This window comes from Bos mutus, chromosome 5 (assembly GCF_027580195.1).
Source record: "Bos mutus isolate GX-2022 chromosome 5, NWIPB_WYAK_1.1, whole genome shotgun sequence".
Lineage (NCBI taxonomy): Eukaryota > Metazoa > Chordata > Mammalia > Artiodactyla > Bovidae > Bos > Bos mutus.
This window is the reverse complement of record NC_091621.1, coordinates 107079186-107100710: the sequence shown is the minus strand read 5'-3', so window position 1 is coordinate 107100710 and position 21525 is coordinate 107079186.

Genomic DNA, 21525 nt, shown 5'->3' with positions numbered 1-21525 from the left:
ACTAATACTCAACCCTTCCCCCGCTCCCAGCCCCTGGCATCCGGTGAATGGTTTTCTGGCCCCATAGTTTTGCCTTTGCAAGATGGTCATATCAGTGGAAACATCCCAGTACCTGGTCTTTATTTATCTGCCACGCAGCAGGCTTGCGGGATCTCAGTTCCCCGAGCAGGCATCCAGCGCGGGCCCCCTGCAGTGGAAGCACAGAGTCCTGACCACTGGACCACAGGGCAGCGCCCAGGATGTGGTTTTGAGTCTCTCGCTGAGCACAGGGCACCTGGTTGTGTGTCGCGGTAGTGTGTTCCTTCTCATTGCCGAGCAGCTGTCCCGTGCATGGATGTACCGCAGTCTATCCCCCGACCGGATAAGAAGCATTTGGATTGTTTCTGGTTTTGGCAGTTTCAGATACAAGCACTGTAATGTTCAAGCACAAGTTTTGTGCGAACATAGGTTTTCCTTTTCCCTAGGTAAACACCTCGCAAGGGGTGGTGGGGTCACGTGCTAATGTGTACTTAGTTTTCTAGGAAACTGTGAAACTTTCCAAAGTGCTGGTATCCACTTTGCATTCTCACCAGCAAAGACAAGAGGATCCATTTGATTCATATCACTTTCGGCATTTTCCTTTTTTAACATCATTCTAGTGGGCTTGTGGCGTCATTTTGTTTAGCTCAATATTGAGGGTTTACATTTTAAAACTATGTAAACAGTATTCCTGAGTCATGTAGTATATGATCATCAGTCTTTCTGTATAATTTTGCTTTTTTCCTCTTTTTTAAATTTTAGTTTTCTCTGTACCTATTATTAATACATCTAAACTATTAAAAAGAATTAATCTCCTTGCTGCTATGCACTTAAGACAAGTTAGGTGGTTTATCAATATGATCATTTCCCTGGGGACTTATTTCATGGAGCCCTCCATCCTTTTCCCTCCTGGATGGACGTCCTTGAGGTCGGAGGCTCAGCTCTCCTGGGAACTCCCTCCACCGTCATTCTTCGGGGTACTCGTTCGCGTGTGGAGCCCGTGTTATCTCTCGTTTTGGGGGCAGCACAACCTGCAGTTGTGCTGAGGGGTAGTCCTGAGATACTCCCGAGGGGTAGTCCTAGATACGACCTGTCCGAAAAGGTCTTACTGCTTATTTAACTCAGTTTGACTAGGTACAGAATTTTAGACTAGAAATAATTTTCTCACAGATTTTAAAGATCTTCATTTTCTTCTTGCTTCAAAGGTTGGTGGTGAAAAGTCTGATGAAACTTAATAGACTTCTTTCTTCATATCTCTAGGAGTTTTTCGGTTCTTCTTTTCATCCTAGGTATTGCAATATTTAGTAATGACATCATCTGGGGTGGGTCTCCTTCATCCATTTTCCTGGACACTGGCGATTCCTTCTCTTCCACAAACTCGGTCCTGCATCCTTGGGAAAGGTCTCAATAACACATGAATGATATTTATTTGGGATCTTTCCTGCCACCCCAGTTTGTTGATTCTGTTCCTTCTTTCAGAAAGATCTATGATTTAGCTGTTGGACCTCCTGATCTCTCTATTCTGGGAGACATCTTTTTCAATTTTCTCTTCTACACTCTGATTGGGTTTTTAATTCCCATGATCATATTTCTGTTTTTGAAGAATTAGAAGTTGTAGGGACTTCCTGGTGGTCCAGTGGTTAAGAATCCACCTTCCAATTCAGGGGATGCCGGTTCGATCCCTGGTCAGGGAACTAAGATTGCACATCCATGGGGCAACAAAGCCCATGGCCAGCAATTAGAGAGGACCCTGTGCACTGAGCTAGACAGAGGAAAAAAACCCAAGCGCGAAATAAAGAGTCCATGCACCACAACAGACCCAATTCAGCCAAAATGAAATTAAAAAAAAAAAAATTAGAGATTATTGTTGGAACATTTTTATCTCAGCACCGGTCCTTGTTTGTGAATGCAGCGTTTTGTGTCTAAAGACATCAATCATTCGTTAGTGTGAAGCTTCCTTAACCCCCGGAGTCTTCATGTCGGCAGCGTGCACTGACTGGACCAGGCATGACTGAGCCCTTGACATGTCACCTCAGCCTTCTCTCTTTCTCCTGGTCATACAGCCCATCGGGGAGACCTTAAGGCCAGTGTGGGGGCCGATGGATAAGTGCTACCCCGTGACCGCTCAGGTGGGTAAGGGCTGGGGACTCCTCCTCCCCTGGAGTGAGGTGGCTGCCCTGGGCCTCCTTGGTGGGCACACAGAGAAAGAGGATGGGCCAGGCAGGGAAGGACCCCTGGGCACTCTCAGCTGTATGTGACGGCCCCTGTTTCCCTCTGTAGAGACGCAGAGTCAGGAGTGGGAAGAAGCACGACTCTGAGGTAAGTGAGGCCTGGCCAGGAAGGGCCGGGGGCTGGGGGCTGTCACCTGTCAGGGCTCCCTGAGACAGGAACCCTGTCCAGCGCAAGGTCAGGGCCCCAGGGATACCAGGGGGCTCCTTTAGGACCACACCTCGAGCTGAAAAGGGAGGGGCTTCCTTGGAAAAGCAAAAAATTACACACTCCAAGTGTGCACAGAAGCAGGGGAAACACACTGCAAGTGTGCACAGCAGGAGGGGAGGGGAGGGCATCAGAGGGCCTTTCTGCCCATACACCGCCCTCTTGCCCCTCCTTGCAGGCCATGACCCCCAAGGCAATGGGAGCACCAAACGATGCTGCCCCCAAGGAGGAGAGTGCTGTCTTGTCTAGGGAGGAGGGGCAGGTGGGGCCCCGGGGGAGGAACCAGCCAGCCTCATTCCTGGTGCGAAGGGGATGACTGAGAAGGAAGAGGTAGCAAGGACCCCAGGATGGCAGGTAAGGAAGCCTGGGGTTCAGCTGGAACACCGTCCCTGTGTGGGTCCTCCTGGGAAGCCCCTAGGCTCTGCAGGGTGGAGTGCAGAGGCCAGGCCCTTGCCACTGTGGCAACAGTGGGGTAAGGCCGGGGCACCCCAAGACCACTGAGTCAAACTGCCATCCCGGTGGAAGAACAGCTCTGTGTGGAGCTGAGAGGTGCAGACACGGTCTGAGCGGCAAGTGGATCTGAACCCTGGCCTCCCCCGACTTCTCGTGGAGTGAGGCCTGTTTCCCCAGCTGCACAACGTAGAACCCGCCTCATCCCACCCCGTGCCCCTTCTCCCTTCCTAGGAGAATAAGAAGGTCCGAAAGGAGATGTCCGTGTACGTTTCTGGTAAGACAGCAGACCCCAGCCTCTGCAGCAGGACTGCCCTGCTCCCTTATCCCAGGGACCCTGCAGAGGTCACAGATAGCTGAGCTCCTCCCTGACCCTCCTGGCCCAGGGAGGGGGCGGGGATGAAGCCCAGGTAGCCCGATGCCCAGTCTTTCCTGAACGAGCCCCAGGGTCCTTCTTCCTTCTTGGTTTGGCAAGACTTGAGGCCACTCCCCTTGGCCTGGTGGAAGGTTTCCGCCCTTTTAGCAATGCTGACCTGTTCTGGCAACAGAGGGTACCCTAGTGCTGGGCAAGGTTCCTTCCAGCAAGGTATCCACAGGGTGTGTCTGATTGTGCTCTTTAGAGGCTTCCGAGGAGGACGTCATGGAGGAAAGGCCCGGGGGCTGGGTCCCCCATCTCTTGAGGAAGCTCTGGCTGGGATGGTTCCCCGCCTCTGACATCCCCAAGACTCAGAGGCACGAGTGACACCGCGTCCAATAAACCCACAGTTGTTGCTTCTGCAGGCCCCGTTTCCTCCTTTCAGGGCCCTCAAGTTTCTACAAACTCAGTGTGGCTTCGTCCACCGCCCCTGTCCCAACAAGCTGCAGGAACACCACCTCCTGCTCAAGGAGGAAACAAAGCTGGACTCCATCTTAGGCCAGGCTGCGAACGTTAGGCTGCACGCATGATCCCCCTCCCAATGGACTCTGAACTTTGTGCCTGGCGTCTATAGAAATGGCAATCCAGTGGAAAACCAGACCCCCGGATCAAAGAGCCTCAGGACTTGTACTAGACTCTCCGTTGCCTAAAAGAATATACTAATTATCTCTGTAACAGCAAAGTCATAAATTCCATTATGTTTATCGGGATATGACCACAGTCCTATTGATACATGCCCACTCTTTATCTAGTCTTGTGACACATGAATCATGGGCTAACTTTGATCGTATCTCACTTTTACCTTGTCCAGACTAGTTTCAAGGAATTTGGGGAGGTGGGTTTGAGCAAGTACACTTAGGGTATATAAGATCTTCACAAAAACTGGTCAGAGTCCTTGGCCAGGAGGAGACTCTACCTTGGGCCCGCCGGTGTAATAAACTGCACTCCACTATCTACATCGTCCTTCTGAGTGAGTTTGTTTCCCGCAACGCGTGCCTACAACATTAGGTGCGTGGGCAAGGAAACTCCTCACTTTGAGGAGACATGTCCCATTTGGGACTACTCCGAGGCCTTGTGGCTTGAATCTTCTAGAGGGGGGAAGGCGCCTCGCCCTTCTGGAAGGATTCTGTTTCTCAAGGCCCGGACCTTTCACGTTAGCAGGTAGTGGACGGCAGCAAGCGAACTGAGCGCTCAGGCGAGGAGGAACCCACTCAGCAGGGTGGAAGAGGGGGCCTGATCACCCCCTGGGAGGGACTAGAACGAGCGGGGACTTCCCCTACAGGAGCCTGGAATAGGCAGGTGGCGATTGCTTGGTACACAGGTCAACAGGCTTGCTAGGGCTTAGGAAGGGAATTTGTTAAGGTCATTTAGGAGGTGTGTCCACGCCATCTCAGGGAAGATTATTACCAGCGATCGCCAGGAGATTTTAGGATAGGAAACTGGTCCTTGTATGCTCATATTCTGCCCTCCCTGAGGAGGTGTCCCATCTGCTGTGAAATTCTTGACCCCCTCTGAATTGTTAGGCTAGAAGGAGGGGGATACATAAGTGAGTATGAATTGGCTTTTCCAGAGATGGCCTGGGACATGGGATATTTAACCCATCTGTGTATTCATCCGCACCTGATCAAGTCCACCAAAGCAGAATGGACTTAAGAGAGAAACAGTCTTAGACCACATGGTGTTCTGGTTCGGCTGTGCTGACAGGCAGGTGATCTGTCAGGTAAAGCTCTTCTCACCCTAATTAGGAAGGAGGCAGAATGGCAATTTAAGTGTCATTGAGTGGAACTATCAGAAGTACATAGGGTACTGAGAACTTCGTAGACAGAACGAAAAGGAAAAGTAGAAGAAGGTCCAAGAAGGTAAGCAAGATGGGGGGAAGTGGATCTAAGGCAACTGTATTGGAGTGCAGGATTAAAAATTTTAAGAAGGGATTAGGAGGAGACTGTGGGGTGAAGATGAAGCCTAACCGCCTCCACATACTCTGTGAGGTCGAATGGCCCCTGTGAGAGTAGGATGGCTGCCAGAGAACACCATGAACTCAAAAATAGTGGAAGCAGTCTATACAGTAGTCACAGGAGAGCCAGGACACCCGGATCAATATCCATATATTGACTCATGGCTAGGGTTAGCTCAAGGCCCTCCTACTTGGACAAGGTTCTGTATCCAGAAGGGAAAAATATTAATGGCACAAAAATTGACTGATGATAAAAAAGGAAATTCTACAAGATTTGGACAGGGACAACCTGACCCCTCCCCCAAACTGGATAATGACGCGCCTGCCTCCCAGTGCTCCAGCAGTACCAGAGGCTGCCTTAATGCCCAATCCAGGGCCAGGTGAAGTCCTGCAGCAGCCACTGCCCCTCTGCCAGCTCTCCCCGAGGTCGTAGAGCCACCACCTTGACAGGCTCCGATCTTGGTGACAGAAGCCTCTGGCCAACACTTCCAGGATCCGGCTCCAGCCGAACCGCCAAAGCTATACCCGCCTCTCCGTGAGTATTGACAAGAAGGGGAGGGAGACATTGGAATTAAGCAGAGACTGCGCTCTGCCAGAGAGCTGGAGGGAACAAAAGAGAACAGACAGATTTGCAATGCTAGCTGCTGCTCTGGGAAAGTCTATCTCGGGCCCTCCAGAAAACTTCCTCTGACCCAGGGACAGGACAGTCCTTCAACCGGTCCCCACGGAGGCCCTGAACCCCGTTACAGGCAAACCAGTGTGCCGGGTGCCGGGTGCTGGGTGCCGAGCTTTGGGCCACTGGAAGAAGGAATGCCCTAAGGCAAGGAAGGAAGAGGAAGCGCCCGCAGTGGTGGGGCTTGCTGACTTGGAAATTAAATACAGCTGCTGAGGCTCAGAGATATCAGGTCCCCAAGAACCCACGGTAACCTTAAAAGTCGGGGACCAAAACATTGACTTCATGGTGGATACAGGAGCAGAACTGTCGGTAGTAACAAAACCTGTGGCACCACTGTCCAAAAAGACTACCGCTGTAACTGGGGTATCAGGAGAAGAGACGGTTAAATCGTTTTGCCAGCCCAGAAAATGTCAGATGGGGTGGCACCAAGTGATTCATGAATTCCTCTACACTCCTGAGTGCCCAGTACCCCTGTTGGGAAGAGACTTGCTCTCCAAACTAGGAGCACAAGTGACTTTCTTCCCTGAGGAGAGGCCCACCTTCCGGATGGACACTACGACTTATTTGCTCTCTCTCTCAACATCACCCCAAGATGAGTGGAGGTTGCATGAGCCTCCAAAGGAAGAACCGGGTGGGCCAGAAGAGCGTGGGAGAGCTAACTCAGTTATTCCCTGAGGTCCGGGTGGAAGACAACCCCGCCTTCCCCCAGGCTGGCCAAACACCAAGCCCCAGTGGTAACAGAACTCAAGCCAGGCACCATCCTGGTTAGAAACCACCAGTACCCGCTACCGATAGAGGCCTGGGCCAGCATACTGCCCCTCATCAATAGATTGAAACAAGCGGGCATTCTAGCAGAGTGCCAGGAGGACAGGACTAGAGGCCTGTACAGGATCTCAGGCGAGTCAACCAGGCTGCTGTGGCTTTACAGCCCACTGTTCCAAACCCCTATACCCTACTTAGCCTCCTCCCGCCGAGGACTAAAGTTTATACTCGCCTAGATCTCAAGGATGCCTTCTTCTGCGTACGCCTCGCCCCAGCGTCACAGCCCATGTTTGCCTTTGAATGGGAAGATCCAGTCAGGGGCACCAAACAACAGCTCATCTGGACTCCCCCACAAGGTTTTAAGAACTCCCCAGCCATCTTTGGGGAAGCCTTGGCTTTGACCTGAACTCATTCCATCCGCAAGAGTAAGGATGTTGGCTCCTACAATATGGGGATGACCTGCTTCTGGCTGCCGAGACCAAGGAAAAATGCTGGGAAGGGACAAAAGCACTGCTCCAGCTGCTGATGGGAGCAGGTTACCGAGTGTCGAAGAAGAAGGCCCAGGTCTGCAAGGAGGAGGTAAGGTATCTGGGGTTTGTTTTAAAGAAGGACACAAGGTTCCAGACCCTAGTTGGGTCCTACATACTGATGGCACTAGCCTGATAAGGACAACGGCTGTCAGGTTAGCCGAAGCGGAAGGGGCCATCAAGACTGAAAACGGATGGTGGGAATTGCCAAGCGGGAAATTATTGGTACCGGACGAGCTGGCACACAATCTCGTAAGCCAAACACACCAAGCGACCCACCTAGGCCATGCTGCCTGCTCACAGGTTAACGCTGCCCCTCGGGTATTCAGACAAAAACCTCCGGGGATTCAGCGGAAAGGCACGCTGCCCTTTGAACACCAGGGAGTGGACTTCACTGAAATGAAACCTCACCGACACTACTGTTACCTGCTGGTCACGGTATGTGCGTTCTCGGGATGGGTAGAAGCTTTTCCTACCTGGACTGAAAAAGCATCAGAAGTAGCCCGGTGCCTGCTTAGGGAAATAGTTCCCAGATTTGGACTTCCTACCAGCACTGGTTCAGACAATGGCCCGGCTTTTGTAGCTGATTTAGTACAACAAGTAAGCAAAACTTTAAACATCAAATGGAAACTGCACACTGCATATAGGCCCAGAGTTCTGAGATGGTGGAAGGAACCAACCGGACATTAAAGACACTCTCCAAGTGGATCATAGAGACTGACTGCTCCTGGGTGCACTTGCTTCCAATGGCTCTTCTCAGACTCAGGATGACCCCACGGTCCCAAGGCTATTCTCCATACGAAATTGTGAATGGGAGGCCCCCCTCCCATAATAAAACAGGTGTCAACAAATTTGCCTCAGGTAAGGGGGATAGGATTTCAAAGCAGATGTAACTGGGTAAGGTAATAAATCGGGTAACTAAGTTTGTACAATCATAAGGGATTTGATTTAGGTCATACCTGAATGGTCTAGTGGTTTTCCCTACTTTCTTCAATTTAAGTCTGAATTTGGCAATAAGGAGCTCACGATCTGAGCCACAGTCAGCTCTCAGTCTTGTTTTTGCTGACTGTATAGAGCTTCTCCATCTTTGGCTGCAAAGAATATAATCAATCTAATTTCGGTGTTGACCATCTGGTGATGTCCATGTGTAGAGTCTTCTCTTGTGTTGTTGGAAGAGGGTGTTTGCTATGACCAGTGCGTTCTCTTGGCAAAATTCTATTAGCCTTTGCCCTGCTTCATTCCGTATTCCAAGGCCAAATTTGCCTGTTACTCCAGGTGTTTCTCGACTTCCTACTTTTGCATTCCAGTCCCCTATAATGAAAAGGACATCTTTTTTGGGTGTTAGTTCTAAAAGGTCTTGTAGGTCTTCACAGAACCGTTCAACTTCAGCTCCTTCTGCGTTACTGGTTGGGGCATAGACTTGGAGTACTGTGATATTGAATGGTTTGCCTTGGAAACGAACAGAGATCATTCTGTCGTTTTTTAGATTGCATCCAAGTACTGCATTTTGGACTCTTTTGTGCACCATGATGGCTACTCCATTTCTTCTAAGGGATTCCTGCCCGCAGTGGTAGATATAATGGTCATCTGAGTTAAATTCACCCATTCCAGTCCATTTCAGTTAGCTGATTCCTAGAATGTCAACGTTCACTCTTGCCATCTCCTATTTGACCACTTCCAATTTGCCTTGATTCATGGACCTGACATTCCAGGTTCCTATGCAATATTGCTCTTTACAGCATCGGACCTTGCTTATATCACCAGTCCCATCCACAACTGGGTATTGTTTTTGCTCTGGCTCCATCCCTTCATTCTTTCTGGAGTTATTTCTCCACTGATCTCCATTAGCATATTGGGCACCTACTGACCTGGGGAATTCATCTTTCAGTATCCTATCATTTGCCTTTTCATACTGTTCATGGGGTTTTCAAGGTAAGAATACTGAAGTGGTTTGCCATTCCCTTCTCCAGTAGACCACATTCTGTCAGACCTCTCCACCATGACCCGCCCATCTTGGGTTTCCCCACGGGCATGGCTTAGTTTCATTGAGTTAGACAAGGCTGTGGTCCTAGTGTGATCAGATTGGCTAGTTGTCTGTGATTATGGTTTCAGTGTGTCTGCCCTCTGATGCCCTCTTGCAATACCTACCATCTTACTTGGGTTTCTCTTACCTTGGACGTGGGGTATCTCTTCACGGCTGCTCCAGCAAAGCACAGCCACTGCTCCTTACCTTGGACGAGGGATATCTCCTCACCGCCACCCCTCCTGACCTTGAACATGGAGTAGCTCCTCTAGGCCCTCCTGCGCCCGCACAGCCACGGCTCCTTGGATGTGGGGTTGCTCCTCTCGGCCGCCGCCCCTGACCTTGGGCGTGGGGTAGCTCCTCCTGGCCACCGCCCCTGACGTCAGATGTGGGGTAGCTCCTCTCGGCTGTTCCTGTGCCGTCCCAGCCTGGCACTCTTGGCCGCTGACCCTGACCTTGGACGTGGGGTAGCTCCTCTTGGCCGCCACCCCTTGGGCATGGGGTCCTCCCGGCTTCTGCCCCTGACCTCTCTTATACAGTGGAAGTGAGAAATAGATTTAAGGGCCTAGATTTGATAGAATGCCTGATGAACTATGGACTGAGGTTCGTGACATTGTACAGGAGACAGGGATCAAGACCATCCCCATGGAAAAGAAATGCAAAAAAGCAAAATGGCTGTCTGGGGAGGCCTTACAAATAGCTGTGAAAAGAAGAGAAGTGAAAAGCAAAGGAGAAAAGGAAAGATATAAGCATCTGAATGCAGAGTTCCAAAGAATAGCAAGGAGAGATAAGAAAACCTTCCTCAGGGATCAATGCAAGGAAATAGAGGAAAACAACAGAATGGGAAAGACTAGAGATCTCTTCAGGAAAATTAGAGATGCCAAGGGAACATTTCATGCAAAGATGAGCTCGATAAAGGACAGAAATGGTATGGACCTAACAGAAGCAGAAGATATTAAGAAGAGGTGGCAAGAATATACAGAAAAACTGTACAAAAAAGATCTTCACGACCAAGAAAATCACAATGGTATGATCACTCACCTAGAGCCAGACATCCTGGACTGTGAAGTCAAGTGGGCCTTAGAAAGCATCACTATGAACAAAGCTAGTGGGTGATGGAATTCCAGTTGAGCTATTCCAAATCCTGAAAGATGATGCTGTGAAGTGCTGCACTCAATATGCCAGCAAATTTGGAAAACTCAGCAGTGGCCACAGGACTGGAAAAGGTCAGTTTTCATTCCAATCCCCAAAAAGGCAATGGCAAAGAATGCTCAAACTACCGCACAATTGCACTCATCTCACACGCTAGTAAAGCAATGCTCAAAATTCTCCAAGCCAGGCTTCAGCAATACGTGAACCATGAACTTCCAGATGTTCAAGCTGGTTTTCGAAAAGGCAGAGGAACCAGAGATCAAATTACCAACATCCACTGGATCATCAAAAAAGCAAGAGAATTCCAGAAAAACATCTATTTCTGCTTTATTGACTATGCCAAAGCCTTTGACTGTGTAGATCACAATAAACTGTGGAAAACTCTTCAAGAGATGGGAATACCAGACCACCTGACCTGCCTCTTGAGAAACCTATATGCAGGTCAGGAAGCAACAGTTAGAACTGGACATGGAACAACAGACTGGTTCCAAATAGGAAAAGGACTATGTCAAGGCTGTATATTGTCACCCTGCTTATTTAACTTCTATGCAGAGTACATCATGAGAAACGCTGGGCTGGAGGAAGCACAAACTGGAATCAAGATTGCCGGGAGAAATATCAATAACCTCAGATATGCAGATGACACCACCCTTATGGCAGAAAGTGAAGAGGAACTCAAAAGCCTCTTGATGAAAGTGAAAGAGGAGAGTGAAAAAGTTGGTTTAAAGCTCAACATTCAGAAAACGAAGATCATGGCATTTGGTCCCATCACTTCATGGGAGATAGATGGGGAAACAGTGGAAACAGTGTCAGACTTTATTTTTGGGGGTTCCAAAATCACTGCAGATGGTGACTGCAGCCATGAAATTAAAAGATGCTTACTTCTTGGAAGGAAAGTTATGACCAACCTAGATAGTATATTGAAAAGCAGAGACATTACTTTGCCAACAAAGTTCCATCTAGTCAAGGCTATGGTTTTTCCAGTGGTCATGTATGGATGTGAGAGTTGGACGGTGAAGAAGGCTGAGCGCCGAAGAATTGATGCTTTTGAACTGTGGTGTTGGAGAAGACTCTTGAGAGTCTCTTGGACTGCAAGGCGATCCAACCAGTCCATTCTAAAGGAGATCAGCCCTGGGATTTCTTTGGAAGGAATGATGCTAAAGCTGAAACTCCAGTACTTTGGCCACCTCGTGCGAAGAGTTGACTCATTGGAAAAGACTCTGATGCTGGGAGGGATTGGGGGCAGGAGGAAAAGGGGACGACAGAGGATGAGATGGCTGGATGGCATCACTGACTCGATGGACATAAGTTTGAGTGAATTCCGGGAGATGGTGATGGACAGGGAGGCCTGGCGTGCTGCGATTCATGGGGTTGCAAAGAGTTGGACACGACTGAGCGACTGAACTGAACTGAATTGAAGTTTGTACAAGAACGGGTGCCATTCTCCCTTGGGGAAAAGATTCATGAGTTTATGCTTGGTGACCAAGTATGGGTCAAAGGTTGGAAATGTGATTTGCTAGTCCCTTGATGAACGGGCCTTTATGTTATTCTAACTACCCTGACTGCAGTTAAAGTTGCAGGTATTGTCCCTTGGATCCATCATTTGAGGGTGAAGAGAACATACCACGCAGACCCAAAAAAAGCTGAGTGGACTGCACAGAGGGACCCTGCTGACCCTCGAGAGACTAAGACCATCCTTAAGAAGAAGGAAAAGAAGATCCCGGACGAGCCCCTTCAAGATGAAGCCGCACAATCAACTCCTGCTGCTTGGCCTCATCAACGTGATTTTGAATTTAACTTCCGTTCAACTCAGGACAATGTTTTCATCTCATGGGCACGTTCCGTGCAGACTTCCACGACACTTCCAGCTGCTGGGTGTGCGGGGCTACGCCTCTGTCGGTGATGGATGGACTTCCTTGGTGGGTGTCACCAGTCTGCCAAGGAGATTTTAAACCCCTGCTCTTCTCTGGGATGACAAAGAGGCTTTCCTCTCTCTTGTCAATCATAACCGCTCCTTGCTCTCTTGGTGTAAGACCTGCAGTCAATGGACTCGGGTCATGGGGCTACATTTGATATAAATGCCCGTGTAACAAAAGCCTAACCTACAACAAGCCCCGGTAAATCTACCTTATTTACATGCTAGGTGGACAAGATCTGCGTTTCAATGGTATGCGTATATTGCTGCCTTATTCATACCCTCTATAGGGACAACAGATACTATGATTAAAGAAGAGGCCTTGACTAATTTCACAAAACAGGCCCTTCTAAAAGGAACAAAAGCCATCCAAGCCTTAAATGAGAACAAATCCAAATGAGAAAAGCGGTAATTCATAATAGAATGGCTTTGGACATACAGCTGCTCAAGGAGGGACCTGTGCTGTAATTAAGGCTGAATGTTGTGCATACATTCCTGACTTATCTGGCAACGTATCGAATGCTTTAGATGACATGAAACACCAGGTAAAAGCAATGTCAAGTGAAAACATTCCTTTCTGGACTTCGGTCCTACCTTGGGTAAAGGGCGATTGGTGGAAAACTATATTAACCACTGTTATAGTTGCCTTGATAGTTCTGCTTTGTGGACCCTGAATTTTACAATGTATTATGCACTTTGTAACCCAAAGGTTGATGTCATTCTCCCAAATTGGCGGTCGGAGAGCCAGGGTGCAATATATCCCTATGAATGATGCTCATAATATGAGTTAAGAGCATCAAGATGGGGGAATGAAGGAGGAAACAGACAGAGCTGGACTCCATCTTAGGCCAGGCTGCGAACAATAGGCTACAGGCATGGTCACCCTCCCAATGGACTCTGAACTTTGTGCCCTGCGTCTATAGAAATGGCAATCCAGTGGAAAACCAGACCCCCCTGGATAAAAGAGCCTCAGGACTTGTACTTGGACTCTCCATTGCCTAAAAGAATATGCTAATTATCTCTGTAACAGAACAAAGTTGTAAATTCCATTATGTTTATCAGGATCTGACCACAGTCCTATTGATAAATGCCCACTGTTTATCTAGTCTTGTGACACATGAATCATGGGCTAACTTTGATCGTATCTCACTTTTACCTTGACCAGACAAGTTTCAAGGAATTTGGGGAGGTGGGTTTGAGTAAGTACTCTTAGGGTATATAAGGTTTTCACAAAAACTGGTCGGGGTCCTTGGCTAAGAGGAGACTCTGCCTTGGGCCCGCCAGTGTAATAAACTGCACTCCACTATCTGCATTGTCCTTCTGAGTGAGTTTGTTTCCCGGAATGCGTGGCTAAAACACTGCCACTAAGCCCACGACAGTGGGTATGCTGGAGACTCAAGGGAGCCCTGGCTGGTTTTCTGAGTCAGTGCCAAGGGACAGACAAGGTTCCTTGAATGTCGAGAGCTGACTGTCATGAAGGCACAACTGGCTTGATCAGGGGCTGGTGCTTCTGACCTGTCTGGGTCTCCCAGCTCTTAACCTCAATGTGCCAAGGAGTCTGCCTAAGACTCAGGTGAGCAGACGTCATTAGAGCCCTTGGGTGGTGTCTGTGTGAGCTCAGTCCAGACCAGACAGGGGGCTGGTGGGGGAGGTGGAGGTGGAGAATGGGGGTCCCTGCCCTTGGCCGGGGCTCCAGGCTGAGAAGGTCACAGCCTCAGAGGCGGCGCAGGAAGACAGGACTCGGCCGCCATCAGAGGCAAACCTCCTACTGGCTGAAGGGGAAACAGAAGCCCAAGGTCACATGGAGTCATAGCACAGCAAGGATGAGAGCCAGGGTGTCCTGCTCTGAGCTCTGCAGGGCTTCCTTCTGCTCTGCCATCCCACTGTCACAGGATCTAAGGTCAACCCTGCCCCAGGGCATGCCCGTGGTCCACAGGGGCTCATTTCCGGCCCCTGCCTAGGCTCCTGAGAGCCCGGCCTCACCTGGCCACTCAGAGGATGGAGCCACGGGTTGGAGCCGAGCTCTAGCGTGGCTGTGAGTGGCAACTCCTACTGGGCAGGGGCTGGGGGATGAGTGTTCTTAAGGGGCAGGGAAACGGGGCCCATCCTATAAAGAGGCCCAGGGAGGTGGCTCCCTCCTGGGAAGAGCTCCTGCCTCAAGAGCTCTGAGCGCTGGGGGTCACCCGGCATATCGCTTCCCAGTCCCGCCCCCATCTTCTGGAGCCGCAGACTTGAGATGCTGGCTGAGGCCTGTGGAGACAGGTGGCTGTGGCTAGGCCTGAAATGAGGGTTCTGAGCTGATGGGCCCCCTTATCCCATGGGGGCCTGAAATCTCTCCCCGCAGCCTATGTGAGCTCCTCCCAGCAGTTGCCAGGACCTGTTTATATAGGTTTGGTACCTACGCCCAGTAAGGGAGGTTGGGTCTCCCAGGGTGTCTGGGTGTAAGCCTCAGAATACCCATCTCACAGTACACCCCCGTACACTCTGAGCCTCAGTACACCCATCTGTTAAACGGGCTCAAATGCCAGGTAAGGATGAATCAGGCCGGGGTGGGGGGACGGCTGGTTTTGGGGAGACTGCTGAAGCCACATGACTGCCAGGGGCTGGTCAGGGGTCCCAGGTAGGACTCAAGTCACAATGGAGCCACCAGACCCCGGTTTATTGACCATCAGGGCTACGGCTGAGGAGCGGCTGGGGGCTGGGTGCCTGCCTCTAGCGGGGCACCGCACAGAGCTGGTAGGGGGCTGGGGTCACCAGGAAGGCAAAGACACCGTGGTCGCTGGGGCAAGGTAGGGCGTCGCCTCCATCTCTTCTCTCCTAGGCCTCCAAACCTCCCAGACCTCCATGTCCCTCAGCCCCAGCACTCACTCACCGGCCTGGTTGGCGAAGGCGGCACAGAGGCACGAGGCCTCCTCGGTCACCCACTGCTCCAGTGACTTCTTCCCCAGACCGAAGTTGCGCAGGGTGGACAGGGAGAAGCGCGGCCGCTCGCGCCAGGCATCCATATCGCGCCAGGATCACTCCTGGGGGCGGGGCGGGAATGTGAGCCTGGCTGGGGTCTGGCCCCGCCCCTCCCGGGGATCTGCTCACAGCCCCGCCCCCGAGGGGGGAAGTTCTCGGCGTTGCCCGCCCACACTGGCCTGGCCCTCCCGTCCCAAATCCCGCCCACTTTGACACCCCCTGCCATCTGGAGACTACTCCCATTGGCTGTCGCCCCGCACTGCTCCCCGAGTCTCCCCTGCTAGGCGCCCGTCTTGGCTCCACTTTTTATTTTGCCCACGGAGACCCCGTTTGCCACGTGGGGAAGGTCCTGGCCCACACCTGCCCACACCGACATTGTCCTCTTTCCTGCCCACACCGACGTCCCCTTCGCGTTCGCAGTGGTCCTGGGCCGCCCTCTCTTAGTAAGGCCCCGCCCTCTGCCTCATCTAATTTCTCCTCCCCCAATGCTTGGCACAGTCTCCTTTCTCCACCTGCCCCGCCCTCAAATTCGTTGGCTCTTTCCTGCACTGAAATTCCGCGACCCTGCCTCCGCCTGCAGGGAAGCGGTGTGCCCTCTCCGCTTGCCTTCGGCGCGCGGCCCGTAACCCAGGTGCTCGTAGACGGCCGGAGGTGGACGGTCGGCAGTGTCCTGACTGCGGTACACCAGCGCCTCGCGCACAGCCGCCAGCCCGTTGAGCACGACTACCGGCGTCCAGACCTGCTGCAGGCTGAACACGTTCCCGAAGCGGCGCCGCAGCTGCAGGCCAAAGGTCGAGGGTGTTCGGCAAGCCCAGGCCCCGCCAGGCTGTCGGCCTAGCCTCCTGGCGTTAGCCTCTGGGCACCTCTGGGCCCCCTCCAGCAGCGAGCAACTGCAAGGACTTTATCTAGTCTTGTGAGCCCGGAGGTTACATCCACTGGTTTTGAGGCTCTCCAGTTGGATGAGACCATCGTACTCACAGACCCAGCTATGGCTGTACAAGTGTCACAAAATGGTCAGTAGGCCACGTCAGCATCCTGTTTTACAGGTGGAGAAACTGAGGTTCATAGAGGGCAGCAGGGAGGCCCAAGGCCTCATGGAGGCCAAAGATTTGAAGCAGATCACTGTGCCTCTCTCAACCTTAACTCTCCTGTTTTAAAGGGCTCATAACCAGACATCTCCCCCATTCTCAAGACCTTTCCTCCCAGGTGACCCTCAAGGACTCACGCTCACATAATTTAAGAGCTGGCTGGCTGAATCCCCAACCTGTCACCATGCTGTGAACCCCCCACCTGCTGTCCTTTGTCCTCTCTGACCTCTGTTTGGAAACTCCAAACTGTTCTCGGGCCCTTAACAGACGCCCTCCCTCAGGAAGCCTCTCGGATCTGATCCTCTTCTTGGCCCAGTTCCTCTTCTGGCCTGTGGCTTCACCCAGCGCCCACTGTCCGCTGCCTGGTGGGGCCCTAGGACCACCGCTGCGCACTCCCCACCCCTTCCGTCCTCACCTGGTTAAAGCTGGGACGCTGGTCCTCGGTCCACCTGCAGCAGGTTGCCCAGCACCGCAGCGGCGTGGGGCCTGGTGGGTAGCGTGGGGCCCAACGTGAGCGCCGGTGCATCAGGTCCAGCAAGAGCAAGAAGATGAGCAGGGCCACGGCCAGGGGCCCCAGCGTGTCCCCAGACAGCAGCCCCATGGCTGCCTCTGTGAGCGCTGGGTTCCTCACCACACGGGCACCCAGGACCAGGCCAGCAGGGGACTCTCACTCCACCTCCGGGGCTCCACCAGTCCGGGGCCTCTGTATAAAGGGAGCGGAGGACCGGCCTTTGGCCTCTGCCCTGAGCTGTCTTGTCGGGGAGATTGTGTTGCCCGAGAGTACAGAGAGGGGTCAAGGAGAGTCAGGCGCACGGGCGGCCACTGTCCCTCACGTGTGCTCTCCACATGCTTCCGGAGGGTGGCTGGAGAGCACAAGAAGTCCCCCTCCCGCGGCCTGACTCCCCAGCTAGGCAGATTCCAGGAAGAATCCGGGGTCTTGGGAATGGGTTCTGCCGCCACCTGTCGCCTGTCAGCCTCTAATGCGGCCACAGCCCCGTTCCCAGACCATGTCCCTGTCCTGCTGCTGAGGGGCCTTCGCCTCCCAAGTATGTTACTGCTCCTTGCCCCGTGCTGGTGGGAGGACCGACTGCCCAGAGGGACCACAGATAGAGTTCTCGGTGTCCCTCACTTCCCACTGGTGCACTCAACACACGCTCAGAATCACCCACTCATAAACCACATTTACACACATTCGCATCCTGACTAGCCCACTCACGTGCATATCTACACACCCACACAACCGCATCCACGAGTCCTGGGCTACCACTTTCCCCTCGGAGACCAGCCCCAAGGGCTCCAGTTCTCAGGGGCTGCCTGGACTCCGCCGACCTCCCTGGCCCTGGAGACTGCTCTGGGCGCTGCCGGCACCTGCACCTGGCTGGCTGCTGCCTCAGTTTCCACCTGCTGTGGCTGAGGGAAGTTTGAATCTGGGGCTAGGGAGGCAGCAGGGTTGTTTTCTAAAACCCATGCATCCTCCCAAAACACATCCTTGCAGACTACCCCCTCAGAACACAGATAACCGAGTCGTAGCCTGCAGCAGTGGTCTTCTCATATTTGCTTATATCTTCTGAACAGCTGTCCCCTCACTCATTGTAAGCTAATGTCTAATGTTTATCACACATCAAAATACTTAAAAATATGCCATTTCTGCCATATTGTAAACACCGACATTTAAAAATAATTATGTTACTTTTTAAATGTTTTAACTCGTCTTTCCTCATCTACCTGCAGGCGTGGTGTACTACTATTTTCAGGGGTCTTTGGGGAAAACAGCCCCTGCCCATGAGCTCGCTGTGGAGTCATCACAGGTGGGGACCTCTGTCAGGGGCTAAGGGGACTGCCTCATGTAGCACAAAGAGCGGTCACACTGCTTGATCAGAAATGGTCGACCAACTGTGCATGTGTGTGTGTGAGGACTCTGGAGAAATTCCCTGTGTTCTCGGCAATGTGTCAAACAAAGCCCCCCTCTACCACCCCCATGCCCGCCCCACCACGGGCAGGCTGTATGGTCACCTCAGGGCTCTGAGGCCATAAGCTCATGTCAGGGCTCCGTGGCAGGAACCTAGACAGACCAACAGGAACAGATGACCCCTACTGTGTGAGTAGTCTTGGAATATGGTTCCACATTCGTCCGTGAAGGGGGTGGTGGTGAGCAGGACACCTGCCTGGGTCACACCCTCGTGGACATTGCAGGTCCAGGGACCTGTGACTGAAGCCCCCTCCCAGCCCTCCGTCAGGAAAACACACATGGAAGCTGGATGGCCACTGAGGGCCGCGTGCCAGATCAGGCGTGCCCACTGGTGAGACCTCGCAGCCCCCAGCAGCATTTTGTGCGTGTGTGTTGGAGTGTAGCCAGGAAACGTGACGGTTTCGGGTGAACGGTGAAGGGAAACTTCGTTTTGTATTGGGGTGTAGCCAATTAACACGTTGTGACAGTTTCAGGTGAGCAGTGAAGGGGCTCGGCCATACATGCACCCGTATCCATTCTCCCCGCCTCCCAGCAGCAGCTCCCACTTTGTAGAGGAGGAAACTTAGGCTCCCAGAGGGACAGTGACTGGACCCAGGCTGCCCAAGGTGACACGTTAGAGTCACATGCCTGGTCTCTGGAGGCCCCCTGCTCTCCCTCTGGCGCTACTGGGAAGAGAGGAGTATCACGGGGACAAGCAGCTTCTCTGTGACCCAGCAGCGTGGAGACATGTGGGCTACGTAGTTAGGGAGTGACTGTCAGAGGTTGGAGAGCCCCTAAGAAGGCCCAGGTGGGCAGGTGCCTTAGGGCTTCCCTGATAGCTCAATGGGCAAAGAATTCATCTGCGGTGCAGAAGACCCCGGTTTGATTCCTGGGTCAGGAAGCTACCCTGGAGAAGGGATAGGCTACCCACTCCAGTATTCTTGGCCTTCCCTTTTGGCTCAGCTGGTAAGGAATCCACCCACAATGTGGGAGACCTCTGTTCGATCCCTGGGTTGGGAAGATCCCCTGGAGAAGGGAAGGGCTACCCACTCCAGTATTCTGGCCTGGAGAATTCCATGGACTGTATAGTCCATAGGTTTGCAAAGAGTTGGACATGACTAAGCAACTTTCTCTTTCAGAGACAGTCTTATGTTGCTTCCATTATGTTTTTTTTTTAAGTTTACCAAACTTTCATTTTAAAAAGCTTTATTGTCATCAAAGAAATGTGTATACATAGTTTGATGAGTCAAAGTTTTAAGACTTGGAAAAAATCTGTTGTTTGTCCCGACCCTCTTCACCCACAATTCTCACAGCCCAGGGTGGAAATCTTTCTAGCTTCCAACTTTGTAGCTGAAGCGTTTGATTTTGCCTCCAGTGTTCTAAATAGAAAGCTTATCCTGCTTTGTCTTGATTGTTCAGATTTAAACAGTGTCATTAGATACTGTATCATTAGATACATTAGAATTCTTTCAAGAAAACATGAGGATTTAGCTCTGACAACAACTGAACACTTTATGCCATCTCAAACACACATTTCACCTCTCTCTAGTCTTCCACTATAATTATATCCTAGGTTTTGGCATTCTAAATGTTTTGAGTGATGACATCTTTCAGTTCAGTCGCTCAGTGGTGTCCGACTCTTTGCGACCCCATGGACCACAGCACGCCAGGCCTCCCTGTCCATCACCAACTCCTAGAGCTTGCTCAAGCTTATGTCCATTGAGTTGGTCCAACCATCTCATTCACTGTCGTCCCCTTCTCCTCCTGCCCTCAATCTTTCCCAGCATCAGGGTCTTTTCCAATGAGTCAGCTCTGCATCAGGTGGCCAAAGTACTGGAGTTTCAGCCTCAATGTCAGTCCTTCCAATGAATATTCCGGACTGATTTCTTTTATGATGGACTGGTTGGATGTCCTTGCAGTCCAAGGGACTCTCAAGAGCCTTTTCCAACACCAGAGTTCAAAAGCATCAATTCTTTGGCACTCAGCTTTCTTTATAGTCCAACTCTCACATCCATTCCTGACTACTGGAAAAAGCATAGCCTTGACTAGAGGGACCTTTGTTGGCCAAGTAATGTCTCTACTTTTTAATATGCTGTCTAGGTTCGTCATAACTTTCCTTCCAAGGAGTAAGTGTCTTTTAATTTCTTGGCTGTAATCACCATCGTCAGTGATTTTGGAGCCCCCAAAAATAAAGTCTGACACTGTTTCCATTGTTTCCCCATCTATTTGCCATGTAGTGATGGGACCAGATGCCATGATCTTAGTTTTCTGACTGTTGAGTTTTAAGCCAACTTTTTCACTCTCCTGTTTCACTTTCATCAAGAGGCTGTTTAGTTCTTCTTCACTTTCTGCCATAATGGTGGTGTCATCTGCATATCTGAGGTTACTGATATTTCTCCTGGCAATTTTGATTCCAGCTTGTGCTTCTTCCAGCCCAGCATTTCTCATGTTGTACTTTGCATATAAGTTAAATAAGCAGAGTGACAATATATACTACTTTTCCTATTTGGAACCCATCTGTTATTCCATCTCCAGTTCTAACTGTTGCTTCCTGACCTGCATACAGGTTTCTCAAGAGGCAGGTCAGGTGGTCTGGTATTCCCATCTCTTTCAGAATTCTCCACAGTTTATTGTGATCCACACAGTCAAAGGCTTTGGCATTATGAATGAAGCAGAAATAGATGTTTTTCTGGAACTCTTGCTTTTTTGATGATGCAACTGATGTTGGCGATTTGATCTCTGGTTCCTCTGCCTTTGCTAAACCCAGCTTGAACATCTGGAAGTTCTTGGTTCAGGTACTGTTGAAATCTCGCTTGGAGAATTTTGAACATTGCTTTACTAGCGTGTGAGATGAGTGCAATTGTGCGGTAGTTTGAGCATTTTTTGCCATTGCCTTTTTGGGGAATGGAATGAAAACTGACCTTTTCCAGTCCTGTGGCCACTGCTGAGTTTTCCAAATTTGCTGGCATATTGAGTGCAGCACTTTCACAGCATCATCTTTCAGGATTTGAAGTAGCTCAACTGGAATTCCATCACCTCCACTAGCTTTGTTCGTAGTGATACTTTCTAAGGCTCACTTGACTTCACAGTCCAGGATGTCTGGCTCTAGGTCAGTGATCACACCATCGTGATTATCTGGGTCGTGAAGATATTTTTTGTGCAGTTCTTCTGTGTATTCTTGACATCTTTAGTTGTTAAAA